A 14,995-nucleotide genomic window follows, 5' to 3' on the forward strand; every position below is an offset into this window, starting at 1 on the left:
AAAATATCAAAATAAGTTATATAGGATGAGCCATGACTATAATACTGTACATAAAGTGGATTAAACAGTATGTAACATTATTAAAGAGACCAGTGTTCAATGACTCTATGTACATAGGGCAGCAGTCTCTAAGGTGCAGGGTAGAGTACTGGGCCAAGGTACTGGAGGCCGGCCAGCAGTGACTGTTAAACAGACAGATGACCTGGAGATAGAGGCTATTTCTCAGTCTCTCTGTCCCAGCTTTGATGCACCTACACTGTCTCCTCCTTCTAGATGTTAGCGGGGTGAACAGGCCGTGGCTCGGGTGGCTGAGGTTCTTGATGATCTTCTTGGCCTTTCTGTGACACTGGGTGCTGTAGATGTCCTGGAGGGCAAGCAGTGTGCCACCAACCTCTGGAGAGCCCTGCGGCTGCGGACGGTGCAATTGCTGTACCAGGCGGTGATACAGCCCAATAAGGACGCTCTCGATGGTGCATTTGTAGAAGCTTGTGAGGGTCTTATGTGCCAAGACAAATTTCTTCAGCCTGAGGTTGACGAGGCGCTGTTGCACCTTCTTCACCACTCTGTCTGTGTGAAGGGACCATTTCAGGTTTTCAATGATGTGCATGCCAAGGAACTTAAAGCTTTTGACCCTCTCCACTGTAGCCCCGTCGATGTGGATGAGGGCGTTCTCTCTCTGCTGTCTCCTATAATCCACGATCAGCTCCTTAGTTTTGTTGGCGTTGAGGGAGAGGTTATTTTCATGGCATCACTCCACCAGGGCTCTCCCCCTCTTACTCTTAGGCCTCGATTCAATCTGATCGAGTATTAACCCGCGTTGGCCGACATCCGCATAGCAGATGCTTTGGCGGTGTTGGAGGTGTAACTGCGGTATGAGCTGACAAATTGGTGAGCGGCTACTCGTGTGTCAAAAACCACTCTCTTCCTATTATCCCTACCACGTTAGAAGTTCAAAACAGCGATTGAAAGTATAGGCTCTATCAATGAAAGAAATAATGACAGGCTTATGTTTTCATGTTACAGTTTTTCTCGATTGCTAAAACACTGGGGTCCACTTTATCTCCATCATAACCTAATGAGCACAACAGTATTATTTTTGTAAAACTGTAAGTAATTTCTCATTGCTATCACACACAACGCAAATGCTAAGCAAAACAGTAAACACAACTCTCTACAAAAATGCCAGTCAGTTGAGTGAAAAACGTCCACCGAAATTAAAACATTTGGTCACAGTTGATGCAAATTACTCTCATTAATGTGAACCTCTTCTTCATGTGTGCAAAACTTTGCACAATTGTTCCATCAGCAATAAGTCCTTATTCATGCATAAAAGAGGTCTGAGATGCTGTCTGCAAGAATGGACCAAGTAAGATGCCCTTTTTGCATCAGTCAACTTTTTTTAACTAGGCAAGTCAGTTAAGAACAAATTCTTATTTTCAATGACAGCCTAGGAACAGTGGGTTAACTGCCTTGTTCAGGGGTAGAACAACAGATTTTTACCTTGTCAGCTCGGGGATTTGATCGTGCAACCTTTCAGGTTACTAGTCCAACACTCTAACCACTAGGCTACCTGCCGCTCCATCTTCAGTTAAAGTTTGGGTGTGGTTTTGTTGCATTCAATGGCAGGGTCCACAATAAGGTAATGCAAGGAACTGCTTGGGGATTTGACAGCTCTAAAAACCCCAGACACTGCCAAAACAACCACTTTGCGGATGTCGGCTAGCATGGATCTGATAGAATCTAACCTCTAGTCTTGAGTGTGATTTTAGCCTGGGCAAATTATGTATCATGCTCTGCTCCTTCCAGCAGGATGGTTAGTGTGTGTGTGTGTGTGTGTGTGTGTGTGTGTGTGTGTGTGTGTGTGTGTGTGTGTGTGTGTGTGTGTGTGTGTGTGTGTGTGTGTGTGTGTGTGTGTGTGTGTGTGTGTGTGTGTGTGTGTGTGTGTGTGTGTGTGTGTGTGTGTGTGCCTGCGTGCCTGCATGCGTGCCTGCGTCCGTGCGTGCGTGCGTGCCTGCGTGCGTGCCTGCGTGCGTGACTGCGTGCGTGCATGCGTCCGTGCGTGCGTCCGTGCGGGGTTTAAAGGTTGTTGAAAACTCTTACCCTGCTGCAGAGAGGGGCTGTGCGGAGACTGAGTGATGAATTATTGAAGTGCCTCTTTGGTGTGATTGAATGAAGTGTTGAAAATGTCCGCTGCCATGGAGAGTTCTGCCTCTCCTCTCCTCACCACACCTTCCTTTCTGCAACACGGGCCAGGCTATACATCCATAGGTTGATACAGCCTAGATGAGTTCATACTTGTTTAAGTGCAGAGATGTGGATACTAACCCTCTCTTTCTGCTCGTCTCATCTCTTAGCTTCTCTTCTCAAATGTGTCTCTATCCTTTTTCTTCTCTTTTCCTCCCTCTCTACCAATATCTCTCCCCTCCCCTCCCTCTCATTGGGTCTCCCAGAACTTCCTCTTGTTATAGCAGAGTCAGTGAGCAGTCACTGTGATCATGCTCTTTTAAGTCTTCCCTATTTCAAAGAACCATTGCCGTTGGGGAGATAGAACAGGAATCAGAACCAATGCTTTCCGACAGCAGGGCCACTCCACTCCGCCACACCCCGATAGCTCCGGGGGCGGGTAGCAGCAGGAAGGAGGGGGGAGGAAGGGATCTCTCAGACGCATCACACATGAAAGTCGCCTCACTCCAAACAGGAAAAATCTCAGGCCCAGGAAAGGTAACAGCCGGCCACAGACACTTGTTCTGTTGCTAAGAGACGGGAAACACTGTGCAGTCAATGGGAAAAGTAGTTGGCTGGACTGACTGCTTGTTCCACTGAAGCTCACTGGTAATACACATACACACAACAACATAAACCTGTTTCATAAGATATGAAAAGCTTATAGAAGAAAAAGCTTATATGAAAAGCTTATAGAAGATTAACAATATTGTACCTTTTGTGAACAGAACTGATATTTCTAGACTATTAACCATTGCAGTACTGATATACTCATGATACTATATTGTCATATATTGTAACCCAAACAATCTAAATTCTAGTGGTTTCCTGCATTAACCTCAGAGACATACAGGGCCGATGGGACAGGGGCCAGAGTCTGCCAGTACTGCTGCATGGTTAATGTGATGTGATGCAGAAATATTAGAGGTGCATCGTGATGTGTTGATCAAAACACTGTCCCCAGAGCTAGGATGGATGTTTAATGTGCTCTCCCAACAAACCCATTTTGTATTGCTGTAGGTAGTAATAAGATGGCTGCTCTGCTCTCGGTTCTCCTTGACCTGGCTGTGAACCTGCCAGGCTTGACATGAGCACGCCAGAGGAATGAGAGATGGAGATGGCAAGATCCATGCAACTAACATTACAGTGTTCAGTCAACAAGAAAGGTAGCTGGCTGGCTATAGATCTTAAGCCTGAGCCGCTCAACCTCTTCATTTCAATCTCCTTTTTTTGACCCAGAATTCTTCCCCTCAATCTGACCCGTTAGTTCCCGAGACCTTCCTGGGGATTAGCCATGATGTGATGCGTTCCCGATGATTTAGCTGCTGAGACACACTGCCCACTGATAGTGGATTGTATGGACCAGGGGGAGTGGAACTAGGCACTATCTAAAGTATTTGAGAGGGAGGACATAGGAGCTATCTCCTCAATTATGTCATTATGTAAACACCAAGCTATAGCACCACAGGTTGACACACAGACCACTCTTCATAATAAAATGGGAGAGAACAAGGCTGTCTTACGAAATTCCTATACTCACTGAAAGATCAGTCTCAACTTTTGCACCCTCTTGAAAATAGGTCATATGAATTAGGAGAGGCTTTAAGAGCCAGGTAGAATACGATGACTACCTACCTGTGCTTCAGCTTCAATCACCCTGTGACACAAGACACCTCTCGTCACAGGAAGCATGGTGGCATATGAGTGTACAGCGTGATCACTACTAACTGGCTAATACAGAAACAGGGACGATAGCCCTGATCTTCCAGAGGATCAACCCATCCAGAGGAAGGAGCCATACATCCACACAGGAAGCAGTTGTCAAAAGAAGCAAGAACAGGAAGTGTACTCATTTGGGTTTTTTTTACCTTTATTTTACCAGGTAGGCCAGTTGAGAACAAGTTCTCATTTACAGCTGCGACCTGGCCAAGATAAAGCAGTGCGACAAAAACAACAACACAGATTTACACATGGGATAAACAAACGTACAGTCAATAACACAATAGAAAATCTGTATACAGTGTGTGCAAATGAAGTAAGGAGGTATTACAATTTATTACAATTACAATTTAGCAATTAACACTGGCGTGATAGATGTGCAGATGAGGATGTGCCCAGTAGAAAAACTGGTGTGCAAAAGAGCAGGGGAAAAAATGATAATAAAAAAAATATGGGGATGCGGTAGGTAGTTGGTTGGATGGGCTAATTACAGATGGGCTGTGTACAGCTGCAGCGATCGGTAAGCTGCTCTGACAGCCGATGCTTGAAGTTAATGAGGGAGATATAAGTCTCCAACTTCAAGGATTTTTGCAATTCGTTCCAGTCATTGGCAGCAGAGAACTGGAAGGAAAGGTGGCCAAAGAAGCTGTTGGCTTTGGGGATGACCAGTGAAATATACCTGCTGGAGCGCGTGCTACGGGTGGGTGTTGTTATCGTGACCAGTTAGCTGAGATAAGGCGGAGCTTCACCTAGCAAAAACTTATAGATGACCTGGAGCCAGTGGATTTGGCGACGAATATGTAGCGAGGACCAGCCAACGAGAGCATTCAGGTCGCAATGGTGGGTAGTATATGGGGCTTTGGTGACAAAACAGATGGCACTGTGATAGACTGAATCCAATTTGCTGAGTAGAGTGTTGGAGGCTAATTTGTAAATGACATCGCCGAAGTCAAGGATCGGCAGGATAGTCAGTTTTACGAGGGTATGTTTGGCAGCATGAGTGAAGGAGGCTTTGTTGCGAAATAGGAAGCCGATTCTAGATTTCATTTTGGATTGGAGATGCTTAATATGAGTCTGAAAGGAGAGTTTACAGTCTAGCCAGACACCTAGGTATTTATAGTTGTCCACATATTCTAAGTCAGAACCGTCCAGAGAGGGATGCTAGGCGGGCGGTTGGGTGCGGGCAGCGATCGGTTGAAGAGCATGCATTTAGTTTTACTAGCGTTTAAGAGCAGTTGAAGGCCACAGAAGGAGTGTTATATGGCATTGAAGCTTGTTTGGAGGTTCATTAACACAGTGTCCAAAGAAGGGCCAGATGTGTACAGAATGGTGTCATCTGCGTAGAGGTGGATCAAAGAATCACCCGCAGCAAGAGCGACATCATTGATATATACAGAGAAAAGAATCGGCCTGAGAATTGAACCCTGTAGCACCCCCATAGAGACTGCCAGAGGTCCGGACAACAGGCCCTCCGATTTGACACACTGAACTCTATCAGAGAAGTAGTTAGTGAACCAGGCGAGGCAATCATTAGAGAAACCAAGGCTGTTGAGTCTGCCGATAAGAATATGGTGATTGACAGATTCGAAAGCCTTGAACAGGTCAATGAAGACGGCTGGGCAGTACTGTCTTTTATCGATGGTGGTTATGATATCGTTTAGGACCTTGAGCGTGGCTTAGGTGCACCCGTGACCAGCTCGGAAACCAGATTGCATAGCGGAGAAGGTATGGTGGGATTCGAAATGGTCGGTAATCTGTTTGTTCACTTGGCTTTCGAAGACTTTAGAAAGGCAGGGCAAGATGGATATAGATCTGTAACAGTTTGGGTCAAGAGTGTCTCCCCATTTGAAGAGGGGGATGACCGCGGCCGCTTTCCAATCTTTAGGAATCTCAGACGGTACAAAAGAGAGGTTGAATAGACTAGTAATAGGGGTTGCGACAATGGCGGCGGATAATTTTAGGAAAAGAGGGTCCAGATTGTCTAGCCCAGCTGATTTGTAGGGATCCAGATTTTGCAGCTCCTTCAGGACATCAGCTGTCTGGATTTGGGTGAAGGAGAAGCTGGGGGGCTTGGGCCAGTTGCTGCGGGGGGTGCAGAGCTGTTGGCCGGGGTTGGGGTAGCCAGGTGGAAAGCGTGGCCAGCCGTAGAGAAATGCTTATTGAAATTCTCGATTATCGTGGATTTATCGGTGGTGACAAGGTTTCCTAGCCTCAGTGCAGTGGGCAGCTGGGAGGAGGTGCTCTTATTCTCCATGGACTTTACAGTGTCCCAAAACGTTTTGGAATTAGTGCTGCAGGATGCAAATTTCTGTTTGAAAAAGCTTGCCTTTGCTTTCCTAACTGACTGTGTATATTGGTTCCTGACTTCCCTGAAAAGTTGCATATTGCGGGGACTATTTGAAGCTAGTGCAGTGCGCCACAGGATGTTTTTGTACTGGTCAAGGGCAGTCAAGTCTGGAGTAAACCCAGGGCTATATCTGTTCTTAGTTCTACATTTTTTGAAAGGGGCATGCTTAATTAAGATGGTGAGCAAGGCACTTTTTAAGAAAAAACAGGCATCCTCGACTGACGGGATGAGGTCAATATCCTTCCAGGATACCCGTGCCAGGTTGATTAGAAAGACCTGCTCGCTGAAGTGTTTTAGGGAGCGTTTGACAGTGATGAGGGGTGGTCATTTGACCGCGGACCCATAACGGACGCAGGCAATGAGGCAGTGATCGCTGAGATCCTGGTTGAAAACAGCAGAGGTGTATTTAGAGGGCAAGTTGGTCAGGATGACATCTATGAGGGTGCCCATGTTTACGGATTTGGGGTTGTACCTGGTAGGTTCCATGATAATTTGTGTGAGATTGAGGGCATCTAGCTTAGATTGTAGGACGGCCGGGGTGTTAAGCATATCCCAGTTTAGGTCACCTAACAGTACAAACTCTGGCGATAGATGAGGGCAATTAATTCACATATGGTGTCCAGGGCACAGCTGGGAGCTGAGGAGGGTCTATAACAAGTGGCAACAGTGAGAGACTTATTTCTGGAGAGATGGATTTTTAAAAGTAGTAGCTCGAACTGATCTCTACTCTGTAAAGAGTAGAGATCATTTTGAACCTGCCCAAATACTTGAATAGGAAAAATCTATGTACTGTATGTGGCGCAATCATATCTAACAGCCCTTACCTTTTAGCCACATACCCTGTGTGTCTTAAAGACATTGTTTGCTTATGTGACAATGTGAGAACAATAATTTCAATATTACACACAGATTATTGTGTTATTCATTGTGATAAACCTGAGATCTGACAGGGTTTCTGATTTGTACAGCATTGTGCCATGTACAGTATGTGGAATAGGAGTACTGTGTCAAGTCAGGTTTCTTTACATGGACTATTTTGCATGTGTTTCTTTTTTTCTACCAAAACAGGGTCTATCTCTCCCCCTCCCCATGCTTTAACTCACGTCAGCCATTTTAGCATTCACAGCAAGCCACCACAGGGCACAATAACAAGTCGTCTATTTAAATTAAATCAGTAATGGCATTGTCCATATTTCAGGCAGGGCATACTTTTTTATTTATTCTAAGAATGAAGACAGGTCGGTTCCTCTCACAATTATCTCTTTTCATTTAAAGAATGAATGTGCATGTCAGGGTCTCTTTTTCTCTCTTTCTTTCTATTCCACGTTCCTCCCGTCATCCGCACTGCCCCCACCATCACCAGGCGACAGTAGAGGTCGTTAGTGAAAGAGGGATGATGCCAAACTTGACTGGAGTCTAGCCTTATCTCTATTTTTTACACTCTGGCTTTTGTTTCAAGGGCTTTGTTTACACACGCCCCATTAATCACCCGGTGCCTTCCCACAATCCTCCAGCATTTAAAGTGGGTGCTCGTAGCAGGGACAATGAGCTGCTCGGGTGCCAGTGTAAATCTCTCTTTCTTCTAAAAGGAGGAAATGGAGATGCCCAGACCTTTGGCCACTCTCTTCCTTTTTCTTTCTACTTGTATCTCCTCCTCTCAACCTTGTCCTTGGCTTTGATAAGTATCTCTGCATAGCGCTATAAGTGGGTTCCCTAATTAGTAGTAATAATACTGTTAATACTACTAATAATACTGTTAAGACCTAATCTAGTCTGATCTAGTACAGTACACCTGGTTACAGGTCCAACCCTCAAAGAGAACCAACCGAACCCAGACCATTTAATCTGTCCTGACCACTCGCTGACTGACTGATAGCAGTACGTCAGGTGTGCAACCAGGAACCAGGATCGAAATAGTGCATTATAGTAGCATGGTTATAGAATACATATTTATACTCTATATTCTCTTTACCTGTTCACTGAACGCTGAAAGAGCTGTAAGCAAGGAAAAGCCCGTAATGTAGGCTATTACAATATTCAGAAGGTTTGTTTGATAAATTGAATGTGGTTCAGGCGAGGTATATTGATGTTCCATCGTCATATTTGTCAATGACATTCCTGTGTGCCTTCATGTTATGGTTGTATATGTCAATTGCAAACAAGATCCGACCAAAATTTTAGTTTCACACCCAACCCCTCCGAAAAACACCTACATTTAAATACACCGATTTTGGAGAGTGTCACGCCCTGACCTTAGAGATCCTTTTTATGTCTCTATTTTGGTTTGGTCAGGGCGTGAGTTGGGGTGGGTATTCTATGTTCTATGTTCTGTAGTTCTATGTTTTGGCCGGGTATGGTTCTCAATTAGGGACAGCTGTCTATCGTTGTCTCTGATTGAGAACCATACTTAGGCTGCCCTTTTCCCACCTGTGTTTGTGGGAAGTTGACTTTGTGTGTGGCACTTAGCCTTTAGCTTCACGGTTTGTTTTGTATTGTTTATTGTTTTGTCGGCGTCATTTCAAATAAAAAAGAAAATGTACGCTCACCACGCTGCACCTTGGTCCTCCTCCTTCAACAGCTGTGACAGAGAGGGCTGCCACACTGGGCACCTGTTGTTGTGGGGGGTTAAGTGCCTTGTGCAAGGTCACAATGGCAGCCAGGATTTGATACCAACAAACCCTTCGGTTGCCAGCTCACTTCCCGACAGATTTTTGCTATTGGACCCAGGATTCGAACTGGCAACACTCCGGTTGCTGGCTTGCGTCTCTAACGGCTAGGCTACCTGCCGCCATGGGTGCAAGAGTGCAGTAGGAGCGCTTTAATGCATAGGCCTGTTTAATTGCATAGTCAATGCATTCATCATTGGGAATGCAGAGACTGGCTAAAATGAATTGAATTATCTGGCGGGGAGAACAAAGAGATGTACATTGAGTTAGTGTATAATTTATTGCTGCAGAGTGAAGCAAGCGAGAAGGAAGAAGGGCTGGGAGAGTTAGTGGGGGAGACAGGGGAAGATAGAGGCCTGGAGCTGCAGAGAGAGGGAGAGAGAGAGACTCATCTCCAAGGGAGCTTGTGCAAAGATAGAGTACAGGGACAGACCTGACACCTTTCTCCAGATTCCTGAGGGGATAAAATATACTAGAATTGGTACAGTATGTGTGATACAGCGTGTGTGTGTGTGTGTGTGTGTGTGTGTGTGTGTGTGTGTGTGTGTGTGTGTGTGTGTGTGTGTGTGTGTGTGTGTGTGTGTGTGTGTGTGTGTGTGTGTGTGTGTGTGTGTGTGTGTGTGTACATGTTTGCAATGTTAAAGAAAAAGGTTCTGAATGTGTCCATTTGTGTAATGCATGCAGATGTTGAGTGAGCAATCAAAATCAAAATTACAAAGTAACTGGTCCTACTCATTTCAAAGACTGAGACATCCCCATTTGAACAACCTGACACTGAAGTGAAAAGACATACAGATGTAGGATCTTAATTTGAGACAGTTTGCTACAGCATGAAAATAATCCTGCTATAAGGGCACAAGGCGAGAGCCAAATGCAGACACAGGAGGCAGATGGTTGAGCTCCAATATTTATTATAACAAAAGGGGTAGGCAAAAGGCAGATCGGGGACAGGCAGGGGTTCAGTAATCAGGTCCGAGTCCAAACAGTACAAGGGGATAGGCAGGCTCGAGGTCAGGACAGGCAGAGTGGTCAGGCAGGCGAGTTTGGCGCCAGGACAGGGAAGGGTCAAAACCAGGAGGGCTAGGGAAAAACAGAGACTGGGAAAAAGGAGCTAGGAAAAAACGCTGGTTGACTTGGCAAAACAAGACAAACTGACACAGGGATAAATACACCGGGGATAAGCGACACCTGGATGGGGGTGGAGACAAGCACAAGGACAGGTGAAACAGATCAGGGTGTGACACCTGCAGCAACAGGAATTGTGAATTATTATGTGGATTATAATAAATGTCAAAGAAATTGTACAGGTTGATATATTTTTTGTTAGGGCAAATCAAGTCTGACGTTAAAGTGGAAATTACTAACTTTAGAAGCCTTTTTAAACCTTGGATACACTAGAAGTTTGCATTTCCTGCTGTGCAGGAAAATTCGTAGCAACAAAAGAGTGATCTAATTAAGACCCTACATCTGTGCGCCTACACAAAAACATTACGACGGAGCACAAACTCATGCACACACACACACACACACAAACTCACACAAGCACTCATTGCTAATCTCACATTTTCTTCTCTGCCAAGTGTTCCTCCATCTTTCTCCTTGGCTTGTGAAGTAATTGCGAAGTGTATTGAAAGGGAGGGCTGGGAGGGGGATGGAGAAAATCTATTTCCCAATACTATCTAACTGCTGCTTTCCACCAATGGACTGGCATTCCTGGTACTGACTGTGTCCCATTGATTCCTTCCCTAACATCATCTGGAAAATCTATGAGCATAAAGGACAGCTGGAAGAAGTACAAACCACATAAGTGCAAATCAGGTTCTTATACCTTTACTCTGGAGGAGGACTCTCTCTCACCCACTCTTTCCTCCCTGGTTTATTCCTCTTCCTTCCTATGCTCTCCACCCCTACCCCCATCTCAGGTTTACTACAGGAGGGATGGGTGGATGGGTGGATGGATGGGAGCAGTGGACTTTGAATGGGGTTGGAGAGAAGGAGAGGGTTATTGGGGAGAGGCTGCACGGATTATTCTGGGCAGGTTGTGACATTTCCTGACAGTGTATTATACAGCATAGAACTTAACCCTCTCCATGTCCACGTCTTGTCAGAGAGGAATGGAAACATAGCTTTTAATAAATGGGCCACACTTTCATAGTCTGTTCACCATCAGAGCATTTGTATAACTGCAATACGAAACATCTCCTCTTCATCCTGAAATGCTTAGCCTACGAAACATTTGTAAGACAGCATTTGCTGGACTGATTTTTATTTACTTGTCTGCACTCACCTGAACTGATTAGTTCTGTGCCAAACAGACAGATCACTACATAAACTTGTTTGTGGGAGTGGGGGAGGTTATTCGGTTGTACCTCCCCCATCAGGCCTATAGCAAGGCTAGTCTCTGAAAAACATGGACTTTGTTCTGAGCAACGCCAGAACAACTGCGATCACAGTCTAGAAGCAAATAATCAATGCCGAAAAATAACGATCAACATTCGTGAAAATTGTCACCGCTGAGGAAGTGTTCAAAGGGGCTTTTTAAATATTGGCGTGTCAATCAGACCCCATGCTATTGATCGTCTTCACCACTCATGGCACCAGATAATGATGATTATTTCCTGACTGTAGGCTGCCTCTGAGGCATTAAAGGAAAAAAATAAAGAACACTCAAATATGTATGACTTGGGCAGGTGGTGGTGGAATACCCCTGGTTCTAGACGGTCAGCACACATTTAGTTCCTTGTATACTGTACCTTTACAGCCTGTTGTCAAAGGGTATGGGTTTATCTTGATCCAAGTCAATGTTCAGTATGCTACTTTCACAGGTAGTGTAGGAATGAGAGGATCATTGGTACAGTTTAGAGACACAGGCAGACAAATGGACATACATACATACTGTGCAGGCACGATCATGCAGGCAGGCAGGCAGGCAGGCAGGAAGGCAGGAAGGCAGGCAGAGAGAGACAGGCAGTCAATCCTCTTGAGCCTCCACTCTTCCAGCGTCCGGATCAGCCACATATTAGGAGGAGGATCGTCTGCCTCTCCTCCCTGCCGCCACCACTAATTAGTCACAGCTGAGTCCATATGGCAGCGTCGGCAACGGAGACCATGGGCAGATGCAAATATCACTAGCTCGTTCACACACACACACACACACACACACACACACACACACACACACACACACACACACACACACACACACACACACACACACACACACACACACACACACACTCAACTGACGTTCCTGTGGTGTCGCTTTTGACTGCATGTTTTGTTCATATTAGGTATGTGATACAAAGCAACTAAAAAATATATTAAAAACATATAAGAACATGTTTAAAACTTTACAGGCTATCTTAAAGAATAACATTAACATACATGAGCCAGTAGTAAACGCTAATTTGCTGACATGGGTGCGGTACCATAGCAGGTGTCCATAAGTCAACTCCACTCTGAGCTCCACTGTTACCAGCCCTATCAGGATGGGAAAAACCAACTACTGTGTATGTATGTCACGGGTTGCTGGACGGGTTTGTGTCAAAACCTGTGTCAAGGTGTGGCACAGCACTATGAGCACATGCAACTCCAAAGTCACCTCTCCCAATGAATGGGTTCCACACAAACAACCCACCAAGCCACAATCCCACCCAGCTAAGTTCCATATGTCACATAAGTGGCGGTTGCCAACGGCAGCCACATGGTGAACTTGTTGAGTTTCCTGGGTCAAAATTAGAGCAGATCCCTGTTTCTATCCCCTGCCTGCCTGCCTGCCCTGCACACCCGGTCCTGTGACGAGATGTGTTCTGACATACTCAACATGCCCACAACATGAGGTGACTTCCTCCATAAAACAGTTATTGAGAAGTGGGTTCCTTGCCACACACATAAACCCAAGTAAACAATCTGAGACATCGCTGAAGTGCCCTGTGGTCAACAAACATGTCAGAGATGCTTCACAACACACTGCCACAGCTGTGACCAAACAACCAGCCATGTCCTCTGGCTCCTCAACGACAACACGTTTGTGTCAAGAAAATGACAACGCACTTGTCATTTATCGCTACAAGCATGGAGTGTAGAGTCTGGACAGTCTTGGGTCATGTTGAGCTGACTAAAAGAGGAAAGGACCAGCTTCAGGGTGCTGTTGGTTAGTTGGGGAAGGAACAGGGTGTACAAACAGTTCTGTAGGAGTGAGGGGGGACACCACCACCACAGGGGACACCACCACCACAGGGGACACCACCACCACAGGGGACACCACCACCACAGGGGACACCACCACCACAGGGGACACCACCACCAGCCCTGTCCATCCTGCTAAAGGGAGTCTTAGGCCTTCAGAGAGATGAAAGGTAGAATGGAGAGCGCACCAGGGAGAAAGCGAGAAGGGGGAGAAAGAGGGAGAAACTTGGGCCAGAGTCAGGACAGAGAAAAGAAAAGACAGTTGTGAACACAGAGGGGAGGAGAGGTGAGTGGGTACAGACAGACACTGGTACAAAGAGAAGATCCTGTTTGTTCCTGATACAGTATACACACTAAATAGTCTTGGCAAGGGATTTCTGAGACAGAGCCTTTCCTTTGTTCAGTTAATAGGCAGGCCACTCTAAATGGACGGTTTTTCAAAGCTCTGACACAAATATACTTATTCATGACTCCTCAGCGCCATGGTGTTGCTGCTCCTCTTCCTCCGATACCTCAGACATATCTCTCTGTGTGCTTCTCTCCCACAGAACATACACACTCTCTCACTCAGTTCATCACGACCAGCCCCACTGCCCCTGTCCCTGAACAGCCTAACACACCACTAGGAAACACACAGATACCCACAGCGAACAATAATGAAAGACACAAAAGCCTCCTTCCCTGGGTATTTCCTGGGTCTTCCCTGGGTCTTTCCTGGGTCTTTCCTGGGAGTACGCGAGACATTAAATGGTCAAATAACGGTCAGTCGTAATGATCAATGGCTGAAGTCAACACTTAACTTCTCCTCATAAATGTTTGGTTGTAAAGAAACAAAATCAATAACACAAAACGATATTCTGGACCATAAAGAGTTTTAACCGTTTAGAAAAGAGTGTTGACTAAAGCGTTCTTCTTTAAAGCTATTGTATACTGTACATTGTAACGAGGTGAACTGGGCCCTATTTCGTGACAATCTCCATTACTCATCAACAGTATTCCTATGCGAGTAATTGTTGCCACTTAAATGTGATATAGACATTGCCAAGTTGAGAAGATCCTCGGGCCTTTTGACTCACATTGGAGGTGAGTTCAGTTCATTATCTAATAGTAATTTCCGCAGGTGGTTTTGTGCTTCACTGTTTTTTCACTCAAAACATTCCTGCATGCCAACAGTAAATTGGTTCTCAGTATAATGTCTCATGGTCAAGCTGTTTATGATGATTACCTGAATCTGGTAGCATATAAACATGTGACCAATCAGCATGCCAATAATGAGTATGTGAACGGAAGGTATCTGATCCACTAACATATTAAATCAGATGCTTCATACACAACTGTACACAGTAATGCATCCATGTGGACCTATGCAGACTTTTAGGTAGAGCCAGTCAATGATGATGTTTTCTGTGTGTAGGTTAGGCACCATATAGCTCCTTCACAGACCTGTCTGCCAGCTTTTGACAGATCAATCTCCCTCCCAGCAGCCAGACGTCCCCTGGGCCTCCCTCTCCTTCAAACTGGTCTCAGAGCCTTTAATATTTCATATGATATGTTACGTTTCATATGGTATGCATTACTTTGTGGATGTCCATCACCCTTTTCATATGAAATGTTATGAATTACAATTCGTTATTTATGTTACTAATTGTCAAAACATACAATATGTTACGAATTTGTTAAACGTATGATTATTACGAATTCTAGCTTGGTGGCTAACGTCAGCTAGCTAGCTAATGTTAGCTAGGGTTAGGGGTTAAGGTTAGGGTTAAGTTCAGGAGTTAGGTTAAAGGGTTAAGGTTAGGGTTAGGGGAAGGATTAGCTAACATGCTAAGTAGTTGCAAAGTAGCTCAAA

Source organism: Salvelinus namaycush, chromosome 1 (genome assembly GCF_016432855.1).
Source record: "Salvelinus namaycush isolate Seneca chromosome 1, SaNama_1.0, whole genome shotgun sequence".
Taxonomy (NCBI): Eukaryota; Metazoa; Chordata; class Actinopteri; order Salmoniformes; family Salmonidae; genus Salvelinus; species Salvelinus namaycush.